The sequence below is a fragment of the Lissotriton vulgaris genome, chromosome 4_1 (assembly GCF_964263255.1).
Source record: "Lissotriton vulgaris chromosome 4_1, aLisVul1.2, whole genome shotgun sequence".
In the NCBI taxonomy this organism is placed as follows: domain Eukaryota; kingdom Metazoa; phylum Chordata; class Amphibia; order Caudata; family Salamandridae; genus Lissotriton; species Lissotriton vulgaris.
The window spans coordinates 2,066,744,121-2,066,752,891 of NC_141691.1; the positions used below are offsets into that span (position 1 = coordinate 2,066,744,121).

General features: G+C 45.6%; 1 pseudogene; it reads left to right on the forward strand.

Annotated features, from left to right (window-relative positions):
• LOC147725002 (uncharacterized) overlaps positions 1-6,535 on the forward strand; it is an 82,404-nt pseudogene extending 75,869 nt beyond the window's left edge.
• The last annotated feature ends 2,236 nt before the right edge of the window (positions 6,536-8,771 follow it).

Here is an 8,771-nt window from a genome sequence, read left to right on the forward strand (position 1 = left end):
CTATAGCACCACCTGACCACCCCCGCAAAATCTTGACTATATGGTCCATTCTAACAACATTAACATCAATTGAAATGAGCCTGAACCAATCCAGTCCATCCTAGCTCCATTAACAGTATCAAAATCATCTGACCAGACCCATTGTGCTTAACCCCTGTACATATCCAGAAGGTCTACCCCTTGCAGAATCAGTGCCCTTCTGAGCTCCCTGCAGCATCAGTGCCCCTCTGAGCCCCTTGCAGCCTCAGTGTTCCTCTGAGCTCCTGAAGCCTCTGTACTTCTCTGTGGTTTCTACAGCCTCAGTGCTTCTCTGAGCCCCCTGCAGCGTCAGTGCTCTTCTGAGCACCCAGCAGCCTCTGTGTTCCTCTGAGCTCCCTGCTGCCTCAGTCCTCTTTGGTACAAAAGGGGGGTGGTGATGGACGGAGCATCTGAACCAATCAAACACTCACACCCAGTCAAAAGATCTGGGTTTGATCCATCACCGTTCTTTAGCCCACTCTGCCACCCCAGTTCAGACGTGGCTATATGCAAATCAGTCTGACCCTGTGCCTCATGGGAACAGTCCAGCCCGAATTGCCAAGCCATGCCTTCCCTGGACCGGAAACAAGCTTCAGAGGACCGCTTTCTGGCATTCCAGCCGTCTTCAGCCCGGCTTGCTTGAATCCAGTGGCAAAGTGAGCAAGGGACTCACGTCTGAGCAGCTCCCTGCAGCCTTAGTGCTCCTCTGAGCTCCCTGCAGCCTCAGTGCTCCTCCGAGCTCCCTGCAGCCTCAGTGCTCCTCCGAGCTCCCTGCAGCCTCAGTGCTCCTATGAGATCCCTGCAGCCTCAGTGCTCTTCTGAGGCATCTACAGCCTCATTGCCCCACCGAGCTCCCTGCAGCTCCTTTGAGCCCCTGCAGCATCGGTGCTCCCCAGCAGCCTCACTACTCCTCTGCAGCACTGAGGCTGCAGAGGCCTCAGAGGAGCTCTGATGCTGCAGGGGGCTCAGATGTGCACCAAGGCTGCATGGAGCTCCCAGATGCACTGAGACTATGGGAAGCTCAGACGTTGCAGGCGGCTTACAGGATCAATGAGGTTACAGGGGTTTAGTGGGCCACTTAGGCAGCATGGATCTCAGAGGAGCACTGAGGATGCAGGGAGCTTATGGGAGCACTGAGGATGCAGGGAGATCAGGGGAGCACTGAGGATTCAGGGAGCTCAGGGGAGCACTGAGGCTGCAGGGAGCTTTGGGGAGCACTGAGGCTGCAGGGAGCTCAGAGAAGTACTAAGGTTACAGGGCGCTCCGAAGACCACTGAGGCTGTAGAGGGCTCATAGATGGTGCAGAGGGCTGAGAGGATTACTGAGGCTCAGGGATGCACTAATGCTGTAAGAAGCTCAGATGAGCTTAGAAGCTTCAGGGGGTTCAATGGAGCACTGAGGCTGCAGGAATCTCAGAGGAGCACTGAGCAGACCCCCCAGGATATTGTGGCATACATAAAAATTTGAAATTTTGCAGCATTATTGCAGCACTTTATTTTATTTGTAATCATTCCTTTTCAGCCTTAAGAGACTGGATACTGTCCTTACTGAACTAACTTTCCTTTATGGAAGGTACTCTTTACAGAGAGTATTCAATGGGTGTTAGAAAAACAAGGATTGTGAAGACCTGCTGTAGACGGCAATAGCTGCATGTCTGTTGCCTGCTACTTGGAAACTGGACTGGAGCAGCAAAGAAGGTCAAGTGATGGCCGTCCCTGTGCTCGATCTGCCTCTTCTTGGCCCACTATGAACTCCATCTTTCAAAACAGGCAGGGCTGGCAGCTGGGCCCTGCAGAAAGTGAGCTGTGAACATAGCACGAGGAGCAGGGGAGTGTGGCAACTTCTAAGGTATTCTTCTGCCTGCTAACTGGTGTTGTGTGTCACGGCTGCTTGATGCGTGGTACTCCACTCCAGTCCTGAGGTCTGATGAAAGCTTTTAAATCTGCCTCAGTGCAGCAACTGTGAGAAGCTCACGTAGAGTGAGCAGGTCAGGCTGAGCTCCCTCCAGCCTAAATGCTCCTCTGAGCTCCCTGAAGCCCCAGTGCTCCTCTGAGCTCCCTGTAGCATCAGTGGAGCACTGAACAATGGAAACGCCAGGAGAGAAATTGGTTGATAGTTTCCTGGCCGAGCTGCATCATTCAAGGCTAGTTTCAAAAGAGGGATGACTTTGGCGTATTTCCATAGGTCTTGGGAGAGCTGGGACATCACTGATAGATGGGGCATCGATCCCGCGTAGGATTGTGGCTGGATATTACTGTGGAGAAAGATGAGGCATCACTAAGAATGGGGTAGGACCCTGATTGGGAATGCAGTAAGTCTCCCATATACAAAAATATGAATTGGTCACAGACTAGTGCATACACTGTACTGATCCTGTATTGTACCTTTGTAATCACTGTATGCATTCAGTCTTCTTTTTCTAATCATCTCGCACAGCAAGGTACCTTGGAAATCACTTGCACATCTAGTGTTCACTTTAAGTTGTATTGAATCTTAAAATGCTTCGACGAATACAACCTGAAAAAACATGTCTCCATCTTTATGGTTCGAGACTGAGCAAGGATATGCAAGCACTCTTGATTTGCAGATAAACTGGCAGACGATATCCTGGTGGCGCGCTACCCCTCTGCCAGGACTGATTAGTGGGCACATTGTGTTTCTTGGTGTGCTGAGGAGGGTGATAATTTCTGTTCACACCCATGCAGATCAGGGCACATATCATGTCAGACCCTACATGGCTGTAGATCTGAGCTCTCTCTGGAAAGTCCTTTTTACCCTGTGGGGTATCAACCTTGGAATGTTTGTGTTCCTCCCTTGGTATGTGTGGAATGCATAGAGAGCTGGGAAATAATTATTGGTGTGTTGGAAATGTGTGCATAAAGAGTGAGGGACTTTGTGGCAAAATGGTTGTGTAGAAAATGTTACAGTGAAAGGTTGTCTGGGGTTTGTGTAGGACCAGGTCTCTATTTTGCATCTCGAAAATCCCCTCTCTACTAAGGTAGCAAAATTGAGTCCATGCATGAGGGAGGTGGTCAGACACTCCCCGACATGCTCAATCTTAGGGAGGTGACTCTTTGCCCAGCAGTCAATTCTTTGGTGAGCATGCTCAGTTGTTCCATGCAGAGGTGGGTGTCACCCTCCCAGATCTCCCTGAACCTTTATCACGCCTCTTACCCCAACCCCTATTCCCTTGGAACAGCATGGTCTGATGGTGGGTGTACACGATCAGGAAATGATTGCTGATGGGTGTGAGTTGGCTTCCTAAGGGGTATAACTTACTTTGCAAGGCTGGAAAGGCTCTCATGGTCCTTGATTCTTTTCTGGCGAGAGAAGGATATTGTCTACCCATCCTCACAGTACCAGGCCATGGCTGTCTTGGATCCCACATGTGCTCTGCGAGGTAGGGCTGCTTGTGTTAGGATCATAAATAATTCTTGGCTTTGTACTCCCATGTGTGCTTGCGTGATTTATGAATTTCTTTTTTTTTTACAGATTTTTATATAGCCTGAACTTGGCCCCAATCGGGTATCAGAACGCTTAACATAGCACCAGTTGCATTACATGAGGACACATACATTTTTGTTAGGCACGGAGATTAAGTGATTTGCCCAAAAACACAGGATGTTCAGCGTCATTGCTGAGACTCGAACCCAGTTCCCCAGATTCGAGGTCGTCCGCCCTAGCCTTTAGGCCAACTGATTCACTGATGTGTGTTGTTTACTAGTAGTGGGTTAGTAAATATAGAATATATATTTCTCTAGACACCAGTTGTCTGTGTCTGTTCTCTGTTGGTTGTTTTATGCTTTCTTGCCCAGTTGGAGTCAATCCGAGACAAGAGGAGAAAGATTCTACTGCAATATCTCTTTATAGATTTTTGAAATGGCATGACGTCCTCACATCGCTGCTTAATGGGAGATAACTATCTTGACTTAGGACATTGTATGTCTGCAATGGATTGAAACAACTCCTTAGATCTGAAATACTGCTAATTTGTTCAGAGAAGTAATCCAATATTACTTGCATTATGGAAGTTTACTTCACAAAGTCAATAAGATCCTAAGGCAGTTCCAGTGGTGCTTCCAGGACTCTGGTATTTGGAGTCTGAGTCAGTGGATGGTTCCCACACACTCTACTAGTCCTAGAAGTTACTGTTCAATCTTGGGTGCACTAGTGCTGTAGCTGGTCTAGAAATCAGTTAAGTTTCATGTTGAGTTTTTTTTTCTCAAAACTGAACAGTCTGATCAGTTCTGATCGGATTGCTGGAGTTCACCAGTTGCAATCAGAAAAGGGTACTCTACGTTTATGCTCTGTGACATTAAACCTAGCTCAAGTGAAGATCCCTTTGCTTTTCTCCTCCCTCCTTCTCTGCCTTTCTCTTCAAAATCACTCCTTCCTCATCCAGTTTCTCTGTCTTTTTATAGTCCCTTTGATTTCATTCCCCTCCTCACAGATTTGTTTCTCATTCACAGAATCGAATGACCTGATGAAGAGACGTGCAGCATGACAGCACCAGATGATCAACTGTATCAGTGTATAGAGACTGAGAAAACCCTCGGCTGGAGGTTGTAGATTGGACCTGGATACACACCCTATGATATAAGAGCTCGTCTTTATGGACCATTTTAAAGAGTTTGTTGAAACACCAAAGATTCCATATTGGAGAGAACCCCTTACACTGCACAGAATTTGGAAAAAGGTTCACTCTGAAGGGTACGCTGTTGAGGCATCCAATAATCAATACTGGTGAGAAACCCCATCATTGCAGAGAATGCAGGAAAAGCTTTACTATGAAAAGCAATTTGTTGAAACATCACAGAATCTACACTGGGGAGAAACGCTATCAGTGTACAGAATGCATGAAACGCTTTACGCAGAAGAATGCACTGTAGAGGCATCAGAGAATCCATATCAGTGTACAGAATGTGGGAAAGTCTTTAGTGTGAAAAGCAATTTATTGAGGCATAAGAGAATCCATTCTGGTGAGACACCCTATCACTGTACTGAATGTGGGAAAAGCTTTACTCAGAAGGGTACACTGTTGAGGCATCAGAGAATCCATACTGGTGAGAAACCCTATCAGTGTACAGAATGTGGGAAAGGCTTTAGTGTGAAAAGCAATTTGTTGACTCATCAGAGAATCCATACTGGTGAAAAACCCTATCAGTGTACAGAATGCGAGAAAAGCTTTACCGAGAAGATCACATTGTTGACGCATTGGAGAATCCACAATGGGGAGAAACCCTATCAGTGTACAGAATGCTGCAAAAGCTTTACTCATAATAGTACGCTGTTGACCCATCAGAGAATCCATACTGGTGAGAAACCCTATCATTGCGCAGAATGCAGGAAAAGCTTTTCTATGAAAAGCACTTTGTTGAAACATCAGAGAATCCACACTGGTGAAAAACCTTATCAATGTACAGAATGCTGGAAAAGCTTTACTGAGAAGGGCACATTGTTGACGCATCGGAGAATCCACAATGGGGAGAAACCCTATCAGTGTACAGAATGCTACAAAAGCTTTACTCATAATAGTACACTGTTCACCCATCAGAGAATCCATACTGGTGAGAAACCCTATTGTTGCGCAGAATGCGGGAAAAGCTTTTCTGTGAAAAGCACTTTGTTCAATCATCAGAGAACTCACACTGGTGAAAAACCCTATCAGTGTACAGAATGTGGGAAAAGCTTTACTGAGAAGGCTACGCTGTTGAAGCATCAGAGAATCCATACTGGTGAGAAACCGCATTGATGTACTGAATGTTGGAGGGGCTTCACTAGGAAGAAAGCTCTCTTAAGACATCAAATAACCCACACTAGTGAGACACCGTATCCATGCACAGAACAGAGGGAAAGCGTTACGGTTAAGAAATCACTGCCAGAGAATTCATACTAATGAGAGAAACCTTTCCTTTGTTCTAAATCTAGAAAAAACTTCACTCGGATACCCTCAATAAAGGCAATTCATTGTGGCATTCGTGAGAAAAGCTTCACAAGAATGCAGATATTGTAAAATAATCTTAGAATACTTTCATTGTAGAAAACTCATAGCCTTGAATGTGGAATACTAGTGAAGCATGGGGACATGAAATATATCAGCATTTGGGAGATAGAATAGATACTAGAGCAAATCCAGAAGTCAGATCCAATAGACAATAAGAGTCCTCTATTTCATCTTATGTATTCTATTATTTGACAATTTCTTCATATTATAAACATTGCCGTCTTGCCCTGCACTGGGGTATGAGACTGGTAAATAGAAATGTGTGTGTAATTGTCAAAAGTATAAATGTAAAGATAATCATCGCCATGGTATCGGATCAAGAGCTTTTTTAATGTCCAAATTACCCCATTCACTCACTTTCTAAGATTTCCTTGCAATGACAACATTGTCCCCGCGCAATGACAACTATTTTTCCTTTTTAAAAAATACTTCTTGTATCATAAATTCATATGCACACATGTAGACACTTAACTGAAAATAAATGTGTAATAAAACCTTATTTGCAACAACAAAGCACGATTCAAAAAGGTCTTATTGTGACAAAGTTCCATGTTATATCCTGAATGCAATGTGACTGACCTGTAACTAATTCTCAAGAAGAAACATCATGGCGTATGGAGATCCGTAGCTTGCAATAAGCTGTTTATTATCATTGCTATTTTTAAAAAAGATTTATTTTTATTTCATGAGTACGTGAAATGCTATACTATAAAAAGCCAAGACCAATGCTTAATCATGTAGTTAAGTGTGAGAGAAACTCTTTTTGCAGGCTCCCCGTATACTTTTTGCTCTACGGTTCCTGTGCTGTGTAATGACTGTAGTGCCTGTGGACCCTGCATTCCAGGCCTCGGTGCATGTACTCTGACCCGTAAAAGTCTTTTGTTTGATTGGCTTATTTCCAATTGGTAAAAGTGTACTAATAAATTGATCTCTAATGTGTGAGAAAATGTAACATCTCTCCCACACATGCCAATGCCAGCTGGCGGAGCAGCTTTAAATCTTCTAACTCAAATCAAAATGAGCTTTATTCGATTTCAGGTAATAAAATCATAAAAGCATACATACAAGAAGAAAAAAATCATCAATTAATATCGCATTAAAGTACATCTATATACAACGATCCAATTAATTATACTAGCAAGTTCATAGAAGTAGTTATAAACATATAGTGCTTCCTAAGAGATTTTCTAATAGGCTTTTCCCTGGATTCACTGATTAGTAACTTTCCTGATCCATATTACACTCTTTAAGAATCCTACCATGGAACCAATGGAATCAAAACTAACCAACATCTGCAAATATGTGAAAGCAGGGCGACATTGCCTCCAACCTCCCTGTTTGAGTAGCGACTTTAACCATTGTTAGAAATTGGATCCCTGGCTGGCCAGGGCTTCCGCCAAAGTCAGTCAGAGACCACCCTCCTAAGTCAGGGCAAGGGAGTTACACGCCAAGATAATCCCTGCTCACCCTCTAGGTAACGTGGCACGAGCAGCAAGGCTAAACTTGGAGGCGATATGAGTTAAGTTTTTGCGCACGCACCCCAGCAACAACACCCAAGGCCCACCACAAACGAAACTCCACACAAGGTTATATATAAAAATAGCCTTTATATTACACCAAAACACATTAGATAAAACACACACTTTACAATGTGCCACCAGGCACGGGGAGAATTTACAAGGGATATTTACAAGACAGGGCCACCTGGACCACTGTCAAGAATCAGCACTTTAGGACTTAGCACTAGGTAGAATTAGCACTTAGAACATAGAATATAAATTTACTTTTGCACAAAATAGCACACAACCAGCAATCACTGGTAACCAGGACCTCACTAGCACCACCTGTACTAGGAAGAAAAACAACCACCTAAGTATCACAATACCTGTAGGGGTGTAAACACATAACACATGATGCATAACATACATTCAGAGGTGCAAATAACACATGATGCATAAAATACATTCAGTGGTGTAAGAGCAAGGCACATGATGCATAAAAACATTCAGCTGTGTAGAAGAAGGCAAGTGACGTATAAAAACACATTCAGAGGTGCAAGCACGAGCAATTGCGCAAAACTTCACATGAGCCACAACCTGTGGCAGTCCCTAGGCCCTCTGGCCTTGTTGGGGCTAGGACGCCCTGTGTCCCAGAGTCAGGGGCCTAAACGTGGCAGTTGCCCACAAAGTGCTGGGCAACTGGTGCAGACAATGGGGAGGGCCAACGCTGGAGCCTCTCAGGGCTCTCAAAACACAGATGCAGCCTCACTGGGCGGTGGGGTCCCTCACGGGGGACCCAGGAACACTTAGGGCACCTTGAACCTCTCAGGCTCGCAAAACCACTGTGGCGTCGTGAGCCCCTCTCAGGGCTCTAAACAAATGAATGGCCCCTGTGAGCCTCGCCGGGCTCCTAATCAACAAAATGCTGCCCTGAGCCTCCGTGGCTCTGAACAAATGTGGCGCTGCGAGCCTCTCTGGGCTCTCAAGACAAATGGCGCCTTCTTGGGCCCCTCGGGGCTCCCAGAGATGGGTGGGGACCTGTGACCAATGCAGCACCGCCTGGAGCCTCTCAGCGCTCCTCAACACATGGGGCACGAGCCTCTCGGGGCTCTGACAACAAATGGCGCCGCTGTTGGAGCCTCTCGTGGGCTCAGAAGAAATACCTGGAACCTCTCTCGGGAGGCTGGAAACAACAAATGCCCCCACTCTTCCTCGTCACGGGAAAGCTTTGTGGGAGCGGCCCACTGACT